This window comes from Odontesthes bonariensis, chromosome 9, assembly GCF_027942865.1.
Source record: "Odontesthes bonariensis isolate fOdoBon6 chromosome 9, fOdoBon6.hap1, whole genome shotgun sequence".
NCBI lineage: Eukaryota > Metazoa > Chordata > Actinopteri > Atheriniformes > Atherinopsidae > Odontesthes > Odontesthes bonariensis.
Window position 1 is genome coordinate 1,349,703 of NC_134514.1, and position 6,000 is coordinate 1,355,702.

Genomic DNA, 6,000 nt, shown 5'->3' on the forward strand with positions numbered 1-6,000 from the left:
GGCGCCAGCTCCGGCTCTCTGGCCTCTATGGGCGCCAGCTCCGGCTCTCTGGCCTCTATGGGCGCCAGCTCCGGCTCTCTGGCCTCTATGGGCGCCAGCTCCGGCTCTCTGGCCTCTATGGGCGCCAGCTCCGGCTCTCTGGCCTCTATGGGCGCCAGCTCCGGCTCTCTGGCCTCTATGGGCGCCAGCTCCGGCTCTCTGGCCTCCATGGGCGCCAGCTCCGGCTCTCTGGCCTCCATGGGCGCCAGCTCCGGCTCTCTGGCCTCTATGGGCGCCAGCTCCGGCTCTCTGGCCTCCATGGGCGCCAGCTCCGGCTCTCTGGCCTCCATGGGCGCCAGCTCCGGCTCTGTGGCCTCCATGGGCGCCAGCTCCGGCTCTGTGGCCTCTATGGGCGCCAGCTCCGGCTCTCTGGCCTCTATGGGCGCCAGCTCCGGCTCTCTGGCCTCTATGGGCGCCAGCTCCGGCTCTCTGGCCTCTATGGGCGCCAGCTCCGGCTCTGTGGCCTCTATGGGCGCCAGCTCCGGCTCTGTGGCCTCTATGGGCGCCAGCTCCGGCTCTCTGGCCTCTATGGGCGCCAGCTCCGGCTCTGTGGCCTCTATGGGCGCCAGCTCCGGCTCTCTGGCCTCTCTGGGCGCCAGCTCCGGCTCTCTGGCCTCTATGGGCGCCAGCTCCGGCTCTCTGGCCTCTATGGGCGCCAGCTCCGGCTCTCTGGCCTCTCTGGGCGCCAGCTCCGGCTCTGTGGCCTCCATGGGCGCCAGCTCCGGCTCTCTGGCCTCTATGGGCGCCAGCTCCGGCTCTCTGGCCTCTATGGGCGCTAGCTCTCTCTCTCTCATAAACACATCATTTACGCAGGTCGTTTACAAACTTTTTCAGAACTTAAGAGCGTTTGTTGAATCTGACGTGGCATGTTCGTATGAGACCTTCGTACGAGAAAAGTAAGAGAAATTTAGAATAAATATAGATTATAAAATGAACTAGAACATTTCTGAAGAAAATTTGATGGGTGCCAATCTACTGCCCGCCCTACAAAAAATGTTTAGTTTAGTTGAAGTTGAGAGTCTTCCGTCACAAACTTTGAATGATTTCTCTGTGATGTCGAATGGCTGAGTTATGAGAACTCCAAAATAGGGCAGCTTTTGGCATTTGAGGCAAAAGTGCCTTCTTTTTCTCTCCTTATGACCATGAGTTTTAATCCTGATGCATATGCCTGGAAAGACCCCTATAAAGTTGAGAGTCTGCTGTCACATATAAACTTTGAATGAGGTCTCTGTGATGTTGTATGGCTTTGTTATGAGGCCTCCAAAACAGGGCATTTTTTGGCATTTTTGGTTCGTTAAGTGCTTTTCAATCGATTTTCCCATTGAATATTGGGCCTCTGCGAGACCCATAATTCATAAGACAGGTCTGCTGTAGCCAGCCATGTCATTTTTAATCAAGGTCCTGTTTAAAATACAGCTTTAATGGCATTTTCAAAATGGCCTCGTTAAGTGCTGTTCAATCAATTTTCCCATTGCATTTTGCGCTTCTCCCAGTCCCAAAATGGAGAAGACAGCTTTATCATTTTTATCAAGGTCCTGTTTAAAAAACAGGTTTTTTGGCATTTTAACAGTGTGGAGTCTAAATCCCGGGATTTTTGACACATCTCCAAAAACACATCTGTAACTCTGTGAGTTTTTGTTATTCAAACATATAAGTGACACCATTGAAAACCTTGAAACTTCTAATTTTCAAATATATATATATTTTATTATATATAAATATAAAATCTTTGGATTTTCTGTACTCTCAGACTGCAGCAGCTTCCTAGGCCACACCTATCGCTATTCACATGTAAAGTACCAGGTGATTGAGTGGCTATTCACAGGTGAGAACACGCCCCATTCAGCCTGCATGTGGGGGAAGGCAGCAATGTTCTGCCAGTGACAGACAATTATCACATGCAGAGTGACAGGGGGGTGGGGGGAATCAGGGGTGTTACACACCCATCTAATTAGTATTCAATTAACAGAGACACTGCCTGGAGTTACAATTACTTTTTTACAGTTTGTGTGAAAACAAAAAAACATTTCTGACTGCACTTTGTACTTTTATGCAGCCAACGCTTTTGTTTACAAGGTTCAACCTTCAAAAGTCTTGGCTAGATATATTTATAGTGTGTTTTCTTGCACTGTTTGAAGACCTCTAAAACTTGTTTTTTTGTACAGTTGTGTTTACCCTCAATTTAAATAAAACTTGTTTGTATTATATTCACTTCACTCTCATATTGTTTTTTGTTCGGCTTTTCAGAATACAACCATATGTGCCACTTTTGCATAGATGTTTACAGTTAGTTGAAATACTTGAAAATGTCAAGGTGGTGAAAACTGCCTCAAAGTCTCTGAAAAGGCCTTAGACTCCAGAGGGTTAAAATGCATTTTGGGGCTCGTTAAGTGATTTTCAATCTGCGAGACCCAAAATTCCAAAGACAGTTCTGCTGTAGACAGCCTTGTCATATTTATCAAGGTCCTCTTTAAAAAACAGGTTTTTTGGCATTTCAAAATGACCCAAAATTCCTAAAACAGGTCTGATGAAGACAGTTATGTCATTTTAATCAAGGTCCTGTTTAAAATACAGCTTTAATGGCATTTTCAATATGGCCTCATTTTGTGCTTTTCAAACAATTTTCCCATTCCATTTTGCGCCTCTGCCATTCCCTAAATGAAGGAGACATTTATGTCATTTTTATCAAGGTCCTGTGTAAAATACAGCTTTTATGCCATTTTAAATATGCTTAAGTGCTTAATATTAAGTGCTTTTCAATGCACTTTCCCATTGCATTGTGGGTATTTGGATAAGGCATCGGCAAGGCCCAAAATGGCTCCAAAACGGCTCCATCTAGGCTTTGCCCTCATAAGCAGTCTCAGGCTGTGTTCGAAACCGCATACTTCTCATACTACTCCTACTACTCCTACCTCTCCTACTAACTTTAACTTTTTTAAGTTCCCGGATGCATACTAGATTTGCCGAAATGTTGAGTATTCATCATGAGGTTACCTGTCATTCTCAAACTACCCAAGATGCAACGTAACTTGACGTCGCAGATCGTCATTTCCTGTCAAAACAGCAGTTTAAAGCTAGCTACAACGAGGGTAGGTTCACTTCCTGTTTTCAAAACAAAACCACTGATTGTATGGTAATGGCTTTCCCTATGATAAAAGGAAACGGGTATTTTATTTTGTGAAAATAACCGGAAGTATATTAGCTCCCTGCGGCTAGCTTTAGTAGCGCCGAATTCATGGGAGCAAAATTGTAAATAGCCGGTATTTTGTCAGGTTTTCAACACGTTGGGGATCTAAACGACTACTTTCTCGCCTGAAAATGTTTCAAATGTTGCTAAAGTTTACAGAGTTTAGAGCTTAAGGGAAATCAGCTTCAGGCCGGCTGATTTCGGCTCGGGTAGGAGCGCAATGCATTGTGTGTAAACACTCTGCATACTGTCTGATCGATAAGTATGCCGTTTGAAAGTATGTAGTATGCAGTATGTAGTATGTAGTATGTAGTATGCAGTATGCAGTATGTAGTATGTAGTATGTAGTAGGCGGTTTCGCAGTCTCAGCCCAGAGCAGGCTGTTATGCTTGTTGCTAGGAGACAGCTCGTCAACACGTGAGCAGCAGCTGCATCAAAAACCTGACAGAGACTATCGCCTGTTTAAATTTGACTATTTTGGACTTTCGCCTACTTTCTCGAACAAACGGTCACAGCTCGAAAAGTAAATGTCGTATCCGAATCATTTTTGTACCGTGAGCGCCCCAAGGGACAGCAGAAGCCAGCGGTGTAATTTTCATTTGGCTACCAAGTGGGGCTCGTTTTTTATGGCAGTTTTAAAATAATTATTACACATTGATTTTATCATTTTAGCCTTTTATAATAGAGGGAACGTCAGTTGGAGGGACAATTCTCTGCGCTCAGAGGCAATTTGTGATAAATCTGTGTGGCAGAGCTCAATGAGTGTGACATTGTGTGAAAGAGGACAAAAATGCCTACGTTTTGTGATAAAATTTGTCCAGATCGGCAAGATATTTCGGACATGAGAGAGATTTGTTTGACGAATAGGTGCAATTTCAAATTTAGAGTGAGCAGTAGAGTGGGAGAGACGCAGGACCTGACATGTTGTCACCCTAAAACGTAAACTGCCGTTGTGTCAAAGCTGCATTAGATATATACAAACCCTTCGATTCGGTTAAAGCCAGGAGTCTCGTGTCACATACAAACTTTGAATGAGGTCTGTGCTGTGCTGCATGGCTGAGTTATAAGGCCTCTGAAAAGGCCATTTTCAAGCTCGTTTAGGCCCAAAATGGCCTTTTTCCCATTTTGCCAGAATTCCTTTTGACTAATGAGAGCCAATCGAAAAAGCACACCATTCCCGATCAATACGCACGCAACGGTGTGCTTTTTATGTTGGTCGAAGTATCGCTGACAGACTAGCAGCGTGCCAAACTTTAGGGCGGAAACGGAAGAATAAGAGTCTGGCAACAGAGTAATATGTGTGTCTAATATCTTCGGCATTGGCACCCATAATAAATAATATATGGGAGAAGGAAACGTCACAGAGCGGGAGAAGGAAACGTCACAGAGCGGGAGAAGGAAACGTCACAAAGTGGGAGAAGGAAACGTCACAGAGCGGGAGAAGGAAACGTCACAGAGCGGGAGAAGGAAACGTCACAGAGCGGGAGAAGGAAAGGTTACAGAGTGGGAGAAGGAAACGTTACAGAGCGGGAGAAGGAAACGTCACAGAGCGGGAGAAGGAAACGTTACAGAGCGGGAGAAGGAAAGGTTACAGAGTGGGAGAAGGAAACGTTACAGAGCAGGAGAAGGAAAGGTTACAGAGTGGGAGAAGGAAACGTTACAGAGCGGGAGAAGGAAACGTTAAAGAGTGGGAGAAGGAAACGTCACAGAGTGGGAGAAGGAAACGTCACAGAGTGGGAGAAGGAAACGTCACAAAGTAGGAGAAGGAAACGTTACAGAGCGGGAGAAGGAAACGTTACAGAGTGGGAGAAGGAAACGTTACAGAGCGGGAGAAGGAAACGTTACAGAGCGGGAGAAGGAAACGTTACAGAGCGGGAGAAGGAAACGTTACAGAGCGGGAGAAGGAAACGTCACAGAGCGGGAGAAGGAAACGTTACAGAGCGGGAGAAGGAAAGGTTACAGAGTGGGAGAAGGAAACGTTACAGAGCAGGAGAAGGAAAGGTTACAGAGTGGGAGAAGGAAACGTTACAGAGCGGGAGAAGGAAACGTTACAGAGTGGGAGAAGGAAACGTTAAAGAGTGGGAGAAGGAAACGTCACAGAGTGGGAGAAGGAAACGTCACAAAGTGGGAGAAGGAAACGTTACAGAGTGGGAGAAGGAAACGTTACAGAGCGGGAGAAGGAAAGGTTACAGAGTGGGAGAAGGAAAGGTTACAGAGCGGGAGAAGGAAACGTTACAGAGCGGGAGAAGGAAACGTCACAGAGTGGGAGAAGGAAACATCACAAAGTGGGAGAAGGAAACGTCACAAAGTGGGAGAAGGAAACGTCACAAAGTGGGAGAAGGAAACGTCACAGAGCGGGAGAAGGAAACGTCACAAAGTGGGAGAAGGAAACGTCACAGAGCGGGAGAAGGAAACGTCACAGAGTGGGAGAAGGAATTGGGGTCATCAGGTGGGAACCTCCTATCATCATTGTTTCGTCTAGTTGGGCCCACGACACCTCCAGGAGGCTAGAGAGTGATCACTGGCGTCCCAGAGTCATCCCTCCTCACACCACAACAACCATCTTTTCTTTAAATAACCACAAGCTACCTCAGCCTCTCACCAACTGCACACCACTCAGAGCGGGGTGGGGATACAAACCATGGTTCAGGTAGGGGGTAAAAATAGAAGAGGTAAAGATAAGTAGGAATGGGATTCAAACCCTTGTTCGGGTAGGGGGTAATGAAAGTATAGAGGACAGTAAAATAAATGTCTAAAAATTGACAATGGTATGA